Source organism: Anabrus simplex, chromosome 2 (genome assembly GCF_040414725.1).
Source record: "Anabrus simplex isolate iqAnaSimp1 chromosome 2, ASM4041472v1, whole genome shotgun sequence".
In the NCBI taxonomy this organism is placed as follows: Eukaryota; Metazoa; Arthropoda; class Insecta; order Orthoptera; family Tettigoniidae; genus Anabrus; species Anabrus simplex.
The window spans coordinates 822,242,231-822,254,432 of NC_090266.1; positions in this window are offsets into that span (position 1 = coordinate 822,242,231).

Consider the following 12,202-nt stretch of genomic DNA (forward strand, 5'->3'; position numbering starts at 1 on the left):
CCTGCCGTTATATCAGAAATCCATAACAAACACTTTACATTGGAAAGAACGTACGAGGACCTCCCCATGCTCTTTCTCGGATAACGCTAAGAGACATGCAATTTTAAAACAATCTTATTTACTGCATGTACACTATTTACTTCGATATTCGAATACAATGTAGAATACCGTAGCGAAGCACGGGTACATTCGCTAGTATATTCATAAATTATTTTACACGTATCACAGGTTGTTTGAAATTCTGCGTTGTGTGCATTTATATACGAAGTCACTTAAATAGGTATAGCTACGCATTTGTGTAATTGAGTTGCACGTAATATTCCTTGATAGGTAGTTAATACAGGTACTCGAAGTTATGAATGACCTACGTGAATCATGGATTGATTATTTTGAACAAGGAACGACGTTCTATCCGTAAATACGTTGTAAACAACAGAATAATTTCATAATTTCCTCCCCTTACAACAAAATACGGCCTGCTAAATTCTTCTTTTGCTATGTTTTTACGTCGCACCAACACAGATGGCCGTATGGCAACCATAAAATAGGAAAGGGCTTTCCTAGGGAAGAAAGCTGCGATTATCTTAATTATCGTACAGCCCCAGGATTTTCCCAGTGTGAAAATGGGGAAGGCTGTCGGCAGATGGGTACGCACTCGCATTTTGCTGAATTCAAGCTCAACACAAACGCCCACTACCCGAGCCAGAGGAATTAATCATAAGCACTTATAATCCCCGGCCCGACCGGGAATCGAATCCGGGGCTCTCTGAACCGAAGGCTAGAACGCTGAACATTCAGCCAAGAAGCCGGAATGTCGTTACATAGGGTATTGTATAAACATTTTGTCTTAAAAGGGCGAGACATGACTGAAATACAGTAGGCCTATTAGCCGTTTCCGTCCAAAATGTCGATTTTTCAACTCTGGGGTTTAAATAATTTTTTGTTCCTCCTCTTTCAACAAATGTAATTGTTTTCGACCTACCACCATTTTTTAACTTCCAGACGCAAGTTTTAAAATGAGGCTGTCGTGGGTTTAAAGATGAAATCGAAGCCTTTAATTGCTTTGTCACACTTTTACATTTTTCAGCACATTGTCATATATAAATGCCCCTATCGTTTCATTTTCAGCCAAATTTCTATAAAACTTTCAGATAATCTTCCAGGATGTAGGTATAAGAATCAATTGAATATTTTTGCCTCTTACAATAGCAATGGACTACTTTCCTCCAAATTTCGCAAGGAAGACAAAAAATTGGAAATTTACTCTTCCTACATTTCTATCCTGACGACAACATTCAGTTATATGTGTTAAGGGGCAGCTGTCCAAATTTGAAATAAAAATATCTGATGCAAAGAGCATTTTCCATGTTATTTGATAAAATGTAATAGGTCAAAACTGTTAGATCACTATTGTTAACATTTTGTGTAATGATTTCTCATAACACTATGTGGTCTGAATACTGGCTAAAATTCGCAGGTGATTGTTAGAAAACTTTAGAAGTTAAAAATTAGAGTGATGATTCCCCTTAAGGAAGTATAGAAACATAGCAGGGGCAATATGGTATAGGGTATGTGCTCCATTAAATTACCTTTTAATGACTATAAATTGTGCTTTTGTATTTAATAATTTAAATTAATGATCTAAGAATAAATAGTTTTTCTCATGTATATGAAGAATGGAGACTTGAATGACTAGGTTTAGAACCTCCAGATACAACAGAAGACACAATACAAAATGGTGTCAAACTTCCGTTTTGATTGAACACCACTGAGTGAACATTTCGTTCTATTCGTTGATTACTCTATATCTGGTAAATTATCACAAATAAAAATAAATTACAGGGTTCTGTAGACGAAAGGTATCCACGAAATGTCACTGTAATATTTGTCCCAAATGGAATATAATAATTCATTTTACTCAAATAAAGTATAAAATCTGCGGTAAATTAAGAAATAGTACGAAATATTTTACTTGCAGGGAATTATATGGATACATGCTTTACTACCTTACAACTATTTTTTCTGCTACGTCACAGCGCTTCCGTATGTGTTTTGTTTGTCTAACACTTTCGTGTGTAATGTCTTTGCTCACTGAAGTTGTTTGCGTTAATTAGGTGTCGTTTTCTTCATGTTGCTCATTCGTTTTGTGCCCTAACTCATTCATTAAATTATATATTTATTCGTCCAGGGATCATGCTATTTTCCTTTCAACAAACAAGTACTATATTTATTGGTCCAGGGATTTTGCTGTTTGAACTGCCCACGCTAGTCATATGGACAAAGATGACAATTCACAGACATAGCACTCCCATTCGTCGGTGCTACCCCTGGCCCTCAAGAAAGAAACAAAAGACGGCACGAGCAGCGGAATATAACATAAGTGAGTCCTGTCTACAGCTCGTAATACGTATACATATTTCTCTAGCTATTTCTCTAGTAACGACGGTATTTCTTAATTTACCGCGGATTTTTCACTTTATTGGTGTAAAGGCAATTATTATGTTCCATTTGGGACAAAATATTACAGTGACATTTCGTGGATACTTTTCGTCTACATAACCAAATTACATACAAGGAATTCACGTTCTTAATTCCATAATTTAAAAATATTTCACAGTTCCTTGAAAGTGCATGGGGGAACATTAGTATCATACATACAGGTATAAGCATTTTTTTACTGATTTGGAAACATCAGTAAGGCCTATTTATACCATACTTACCTTTTACCCAGAAACTCCGAGCTCGATTCCCGGCAGGACCAGGGATTTTCACCTGTATCTGAGGGCTGACTCTGGGTCCGCTCAGCCTACGTGCTATAACTGAGAAGCTAACTGACGGTGAGCTAGCGGCCCAGGTCTAGAACGCCAAGAATAAAGACCGAGAGGATTCGTCTTGCCGACCACACGAAATCTCGTAATGTGCTGTCCTTCGGGTTGAGCAGTGGTCGCCTGGTAGGCCATGGCTCTTCGAGATCATTCACTGGGACACTCGCCCTGTATGTTACTGGTAGATTACAGTTTACCTGGGTGAATGAAGCACAACTCAAAATCCCTGAGTAAAGCTAGGAGATTATACTGTGAAAAAGTGGGTGATATGTTGTCTGCCCCACCCTAGTTGATAAAGCAATTCAGATACGATATACAAATATGTTAAAAATGTTAAACTAAAAAGACATCTGAAGAAGATAGCAGTTACAGGGGAAGAAAAGTAAAACATGAAATAAAACTATGGGGTGTTAAGGCATGTTATTCAAGTTAAAATGATAACAGAAAAAAACAAGAGAAATATCAATTAAGTTATTGATTATATCTCATTTGTTCAAAAAGTGTATTACTCTTCTTACACACTGGCATTACCCAAGTAGTTCATGCTTTACCCGGGTAAATCCCGGCATAAAACTGAAATGAAATAAATTCCATCGTTGTCGTAAGTTGTCGGGTGATGTCAGCTATACCTGGGTAAAGCGTGGATTATCCTTGCTTTAGCCGTTACATATATATTACAGTTTCTGTAGAGTCTTATTTTTGTGCAATTCTGCGTTTGATATACCGTACTTAAAATTCTCCCCGTTGAACTACGTATGAACTACTTTCATCTCTAATTTCATTGTTATGCAGAACCTTCTAAGTCAGCGATGAGACGATGCTGGAAAGCGTGGAGACATGGCGTTATGTGCACATCTGGAACGCTTTGGCTAATCACTGCTAGAGAGGATCAACAGAATGTAAGACAACCCCGACCAGCACCACATGACACTCCCTTGAAAGGTGCCACGCAGATGCAGGACACCGTTGCGTTGTCGCCGTCATTTAAGAAGTCTTCCCTTTGCATGCTTCATCTTTAACGGATGGTAGTGGTCCTCGGGAGAAATGGATGGGTTTTGAATTACAAACAATTGACAGCAGTAACGTATCACAATTTTTCTTGGTCCCAGATGACCACAAGAATTTGGGTTAGGAGTAGTCGTGTGGAGCGCTTAAATTCAGACTTGCCCTTTGAACGACATAATGTTATGTATCTCTCACTGATCTTTACGTGCTTCACGAGATACATTTTAACAACTTTTTGCGCATATTTCTTCCAGTTAAATTAAGTCTTCAGCGGAATCAAGACGGTAATATTTTGAATTTAGCCAATTCTGTGATTACTGTGTTTCTCTCAAGGAATTTTCTTAACGATTTGTTGTAACGAAATTCAGTATTTAGAAGTGTTTCCTAACAAATATTAAGAAAAGGACCAACTAGACAGGCCGTTTCTGTGGTTTTTATTATCTACATCTATGGTAGTAGTAGTCTAACAGAATGGATCCAGAAACACTATTCAAGGAATAGTATTGAAATGAAAATATTAAATCTAAAAAAAATTAACGTTATTTACAGTAACAAAAATAACACTTGAGTATTCAGTCTGTAATACATACAAATATCACGCAGATAGAACGTAAATAGCTAACACACCAGTAGAAAATAATAATAATAATAATAATAATAATAATAATAATAATAATAATAATAATAATAATAATACGATGAAGAAGAAGACGAAGAAGAAGAAATTCATTCGCCCCTACTGAAAGGTATGATGTCCTCCTGCTTTATGAATTTATGATATCTGACATTCTCTTGTTGCATCTGCTGGGATATGAACCTTAAACTTCGTACACCATATCCATACAAAGTGATATCGTCAGAGTCTTCAATTCATTCCGAAATATTTAAAGAATACGGTCAACAACAAGGAAGCTGTGACTGAGTCGGCTGAGGAATTCTTAAGCTCACAGGCAGGAGATTTTACGACCTTGGTGTCATAAAGTTGTATCACGCTTGAAGCTAATATAGTTAATGGAGAGTGTCTTCATTTTACAGCTCATCATAGTTTAATGCTTTCTTATTTCGATTGTATCCTCCGACAAATCTATTTATTTTAATTATGACTTTCTTAAAGTATTTTTTACAGTTTGCTTTACGTCTCACCGACACAGATAGGTGTTATGGCAACTATGGGATAGGAAAGTGTTTGGAGTGGTAAGGAAACCACGGGAAACCATATTCAGGGCTGCCGACAGTGGGTAAAGCCTGTTTCTTGGTCCAGATTGCTTGTGTGCCTCGGTATCAGAGATTGTCATGGCTTGTGTCGATTTCTCCCTATCTCATATTAAGAAAATGTTTTGATAAAAACTTACTTCAATTCCCCGGATAGTTGTTCCTCTTCAACCACTACATAATTACAACTGTTAACAGTACTACAGATATTACAATAATATAAACTGGTTAAAGCTCACAGTTCCGGCCTTGTGTTCTAGGCGTAGCACCCCTGTCTCTTATCGGGAGCTCCGTGTTCGATCCCCTGCCTGCTCAGGGATTTGCACCTGAATCTGATAACGGGAGGTCATAGCTACGGTGTCACCGATTTCGTTCAAATTTTGGAAGGTTGGCTTAAGTAAAAAATAAACAAATATAAGTCCGATGATTTGTGTCATTGGGCCCTTATTTAACGAGAAAGTGGCCCTTTTAAATTTAACAGTCTGCATTCTTGTTGACAATTTGCACAAGCGTGTCTCCAGCGTTCCTCGGTTACATGCAGGCATCTCGTGTTCAAGGCATGTCAGCACTTGATTTTTACTTCTTATATTTCTTCCCCCTTTCACCCCTTTCTTTTATCATAAATCTGTTTTCTTTTTGTCCATGCGGACTAGTAAATGCGCACATGAAATATAAGCTCTATCCAGAGACTGCAGAGAGTGAACAGACGGGTAGAATGCAGGATTCACGTATTTAATGACGACTTATTGCCCGAAAAGCGTACGGAAAGTAGGGGGGAAAAGACATATTAACCTACAGCCTGTCAATCAATCAATCAATCAATCAATCAATCAATCAATCAATCAATCAATCAATCAATCAATCAATCAATCAATCAATCAATCAATCAATCAATCAATCAATCAATCAATCAATCAATCAATCAATCAATCAATCAATCAATCAATCAATCAATCAATCAATCAATCATCTGCATTTAGGGCTGTCACCCAGATGGCAGATTCCCAATCAATTGTTTTCAAATATTTTCAAAGAATTTGAAATTTTTTCGAACATATCCCTTGATAAATTATTCCAATCCCGTACTCCTCGTCATGTAAATTACCCCAATTTTTCCTCTTGAATTCCAACTTTACTTTCACATTATGATATTTCCTACTTTTAAAAGCTCCGCTCAAGCTTATTCTTCTACTAATGTCATTCCTCGCCATCTCTCCAGTCACAGCTCGGAACATACCACTTACTCGAGCATCTCGTCTCCTTACTCCGAAGTCTTCCTAGACCAAAGTTTACAACATTTTCGTAACACTACTCCTTTGTCGGAAATCACCCAGAACAAATCGTGCTGCTTTCATTGGGATCATTAATAGTTCACCTATCAAGTAATCCTGGTGTGGTTCCCATACACTGGAACCATACTCTAATTGGGGTGTTACCAGGGATTTATACGCCCTCTCCTATACATTCTTTCTACAACCCCTAAATACCCAAATAATGATACGAAGATATCTAGAAACTTCTTTTTAACAACCTCGTTAATATGATTTCCCCAATGAAGATCATTCCTCATATTAACGCGTAGTCTTTACAGTGATCCCCATGACGTACTATCACCCCGTCAACACAGCAATTCCTCTTGCTGAAACTTACAACCTGATGTTTCATCCCGCTTACCATCATACCATTTGTCCACTGTCCATCTCACAACATTGCCTAGGTCCTCCTCCAGTCGCTCACAATCCTGCAACTAGTTTACCTTCCCCGGAGCTTACGAACAACACATGTGGCCTGTAATTATCCGCTTGATGTTTATCATCCTTTCCACTGTACACTGGGTCTACTTGTGAAACTCTCCATTCATTTCTTATCGCTGCTTCACGTAAACAGTAACCAAATATTTCAGATACGGCACTATATCCTAATCCATAGCATTTAATATATCCCCAAATATTTTATCAATCCCATCTGCTTTTCTAGCTTTCAGGTTTTGTATGTTTTTAATGTCATTATTATTGTTCCGGGGGTTCTCTGTTTCACAGAGGGATAAGAAGCGCATAGGTTGAATGTTTGGACAAGGAATTAACTAGAGCAGAACTTAAACACAACAAATTTGGAAATTTTATTTATTTCCTTTCCTTTTTTTCTATTTTAAAATTGATAGATAGAAAATCTGAATGAATAACAGACAAATATAACAGGTTATTAATGAGCTCGTCAGCTTTAACAATGTAAGGGACTTAGAAGTCCGAAAATCAGGTACAAAACTTGTAATTATTACCAGGCAGTTACTTTACATAGAAAAGAACCTTATTTCTCTTGTCAAGTACAATATTTTACAAGAGCATGATTTGCTCCAAGAAGGTACACTACTCGGGAGTCTGAGCTCCGAAATACCATAGTCTAGCCTCGTAGAGGCAATCAGTTTCCTTTGCTGCACAAAAATTACATTAGGAAACCCATCAGGTGACCTCACCTCAGAGTGTTCAGCAATTACTCCACAATTGCAATAACACTAAGCACTGTTCCTGAAGGGAATCAAGACGACGCAGAAACAGTCACTGAATAAACAGGGGGCATCATCATAGTTACTACATGGCCTTAATGGTAAAAGAACAGATTGCACATAACCGGCCATAAAAAAGGGCAAGGAGGCGAAACACCAGTACTCCTAATAGGAATTGTTAAAACCCTACGTGGGCTTATGGCCCAATGATACAGAGACTAATCCTACACTATAAGGTGTGCCTAAAGAAGAAACATTTAAGGCTGAGGCGAGGGTATCGAAATTTTGAACTTTCGAAAACTTTAGTCACCCAATGCAAGGTTGAATGGGAAACGACGGAGGGTCATCACTCTTTGTTCCCTTACATTACATATATCCCAGTGAGGAATAAAACCAGAGTCCATGGACTTGCCGAATATTCTAAATCGAAAACACCAGTTTACAAAATTACATTAACAGAAAAGAGGCGGAAACCTTCCCCTCAAACTACACGCAGGAGCTATCAAATGTCTAGGAAAATTCTGCCATTACCTTGTGCCGCTGGATCTTCCTCACGCAGGCCTCCCTTCGGCCTCCCTTCGGCCTCCCTTCGGCCTCCCTTCGGCCTCCGTCACGTCGCACTCCTAAGCACTGGAACAATTCAGACAATAAGGCCCTAAAGTGACCTGCTTTTATAGTACCCTAAGAGGAAGCTTCCAGAACTCTTTACTGATAGGCTGGATTCCTGTACACACGCCAGATTTTAATTGGCAAGAGCATATATTTCCAAGTATCTGATAGGTTGAAAAATGAAAAAGAAATCAAGCAGGAACCAGCAGAAGTGTTGATAACTTTGGTACATTAACATTAAATCCTTACATATACACTCCCCTTGTTCATTAATGATCTCTGGAATATCCTTCTTGCAACCTGTTCCTGCCTCAAAGTATCGATACATATCCTTCAATTGGTCCCTGAAGTACATATAGCTGCCAATAATGTTTGCCATCATGTTATTTTTAGCTGGCTTTTCCGGAAATTGAATTTCCTTTTAATCTCCTTCAATCTCTCCTTACTCCGGCAACCATTACTGTCTAGGTTTCTTTCTAATCTGCACCTCCTTCTTAATCTCTTTATTTCCCTGTTATAATATAAAGGGTGCTTAGCACATTTAAAAGTGCATACCTGTTTTAACATTCCCCAGCAATTGCTTCAAACACTTCCATAGGCTGTTTACGTGCTTATTTACCATTTTACATTGATCATAATTGCTTTTTAAAAATTTCGCCATGCCCCTCCTATCAATCATAAAATATTGTTGCCTAATAGTCCTAATTTTACGATATTCTTTCTCATTTAATTTTAACTACGACAAAGACAGTATCATGATCACTTATACCATCTTTCACTTCGGGTGCTCTGTGGAGGTCATCTGGTTTTATCAGCACCACGTCTAGAAGATTTTCCTCTCCAGCTGGTTTCATCAATTTCTGATTTAGTGTTCCTTCCCGCATTAACTTCTTCACCATTTTTTGGTCATGCTTTCTGTTGTTTGCATTTCCTTCCCAGTTAACAACTGATAAGTTCAGATCAACATCTACAATAACGTTCCTTTCTGTGTCGTTCCCCACATAGCTTATTATCTTATCAAATAATTCCGTATAAGTGTCAGCGCCAGCCTTGCCAGGTCTTCACCCAGAAAACATCAAGTTGCGGATTATATTACCTAGAATTTCACGTTCCTCTTCCTTAACTTTTATATGGATGACAAATTCTTCATTCACCAGTATGAATACTTCTCCTCCTATCGTCCCTAACTTTCCTCTATGATTTCCGCATCCATAATATCACTTCTGCGCATGTTTTATTACTATTACAATATCTGGTGTATATATAAATAGTTAACTCCATTCTTTTCTTTAAAATACGTCTACAGTTTAGTTTAACACTAACATTTTTATGTCATCCTTACTTGGCTTTATGCTTCTTATACTGTCATCACCGCTCGCTAGTCCACCCTGTTTCCATGAATGTTTCTCCCTATAACTCTTCTAAACAAAACCCCTAACTGACATGTACCATTGCGGTTCCAGTGAAGGCCATCTGAACATCGATCCTTATCTCCTCACCCATTGGGATCTCCTGTACAAATCTCACTCCCAATTTCCCACTCACCCTTTCCATAGTCTCATTTACAGTAAATCCCCAATTATCCTCCTGCCAGTATCTATCCTACACAGTATTTTACTGATAACATTATCTTGCTTCCTTAAACTTCTTCCATGCTGCCGAAAACAGATCCCACATCCCCAACTAGGTTAGGACCTATTCCTACATGCCTTACGTTATTGGTACCAAGGTGGAAAGTGACCACCTTCTCCTTAGCCTCCTCCTTTCCTTCAATTTTCCTCAAAATATGCCTTCAACTTATTTATGGATAACTCTCTATCCTGGTTCACTTTCTTCCACATCATTTCCTCGCATCTACTTTACGTTTCTCTTTCCTACCGTTTCCTTTCCTCTTGCCCCGCCCCTTCTCTGTAACTCTTCCCTGATCCCAATCATCCCTCTGCTGATCTACCTGCAGTGACTCATACCAGTTTCTCACCGATACCATTTCTGGGCCCACTTCTTGAGGAAACCCTTAGCTCTCATTTTACTTTAGGCCACCTGTCTTCCGTAACTTCTCCTTTTCCTTCCCATCCCTCTTGCCTACCTACCGTATACTGTACATTGATTGGGGAAGACTTATCCTCATTCCTGTCCTCCGTTACATATCTAATTGAGGCATTGACATGGAAAAGGTAGTAAGTCATAAAATGTGAATTTTACAGTAGAAGGAAAAATAGTTTTTCCAACATTCTGAAGCAGATGTTACTGAAACTAAATAATGTAAAATCAAGGATTAATCCATTTATCACTTAAACACATACATTTATGCAAATTAGGCCTATGATTCAGGCACAAATTGTGCGATAAAATACGTTGTGAAAAATCACTGCGTAATCAGTTTGTCAGCTGACGTGTATGTTTCAAGCGGACCTTTCACGATAAAACAAATTTTAATTTTTAATCCAAAAAATACGGCGTATCCAATAAGTCCCTTTTTGGTTGGCTGATGGTTAGTCCCCTTACAAGTGGTAAGTTCAGTATGTTGTTGATCGCGTGATAGGACCGTCCTATTTTGAGGATATTGTGCTCCTTCCACGGTTCTAACTCTTTGAATGATTGCCTTACCTCTACTGATGGAAGTTCGGCTCTTGAAATTCTTATCCGGCTCACAGTGCTAATATTATATCTCTTGCTTTCCATGGCAAAGTCATGAAATCCCCAGGCGGCATTACGATTACATGAAGTGGTCGAAAGGGTTTAGCATCTGTGATTATTTCCGCATCCATTGTTGGCCATACGTAGTGCCTGTTTTTGAAAACAAAGAACGAGTATGAACGTCATGTAAAGATGCTGGCAATAACGACTTACCATTTGGAATACAAAGGTTTCGGAGGCATTATGGAAACTTAAATATAACTAAGACCAACATAATAGCTATAAACAAAGTTTACACGCAGCTGACTGTCAACAGATGGCAAAGGTTATACCTAATTCCACCAGAGGCACGGGCTGACTTAACTACCTTCTCCACACCAAACCTCGTAGACTTAATCCAGGTTCCATATTGCGTTAATCGTAGAAGCAAGTACATTAAACCAGTTTGACTTTCTACCTTTTCCATGTCACTGACATGAGCGTTTGTTATTTTCTCCATGAAAAAACGAAATTTCGTTCTTTTTAACTTACTACATTTTCCATGTCAACGCCTCTATTATCTCTCTCAAACTCGCTATCTCATCCATAATCTTCCTTAGTTCCCACTCACATCCACAGTCCTTACAGCTGCCTCTCTCAATCATTCATTTATCTCTTCAAAGAAAGGAAGACAGTAAGCGTATTGTTTATGTTGTAAATTGTTTTAATCTGCACATTTCCCAACAGTACGTCTGCACGGACAGACAGAAACAGATAGTAGAATCAGATAAAAGTTGCGACAGGCTTCGGCAGCCGGCTCAATTCCTATCCTCGCCTCTAGGTGGGGGCTTCATTCATTCCATTCCTGATCAGCTCGAATGACTGAAAACAGGCTGTAGATTTTCATTTTCATTGAAGATTCGAACTGGAGACACCCGTGTGGTATTCACGGACGCTCATTGCTAGAAGTGGTGCTCGAGATACGCATGTATATACAACTAGCAGTTACCCGCGGCTTCGCTCGCGTGGATTTCGTAAAATAATAAAAGTAATCGTTCCTCCGTACTGTACTAAGACATTATCTGAAAATCCCTAAAGTATAAACATTCACGACAAATTGAGTTTAATTTACCCCGGAAACTCTTTGTAAACCATGTTTGTGTTATTGCCCTTTGTGACTAAGATGACCATGCAACATAAAACTGTACATATGAGAAACAGTCTTCTCTTAAATCGAAAAAAACAGTTTATTTTTAAAGTAGATTTCAAATATCTATCTCCACGTCGTAACATTTTCAGTTTTTGAGACAGGCTATGAAAATCTCCATAAAAAGAATGTAATCCCTTTATCAGTCCTTCCCATTTTCCGAAAACAAAAAGAAATACATGTTCCTTAACTTTTAAAGGAGATTAAAAATACTAATTTTCGCGT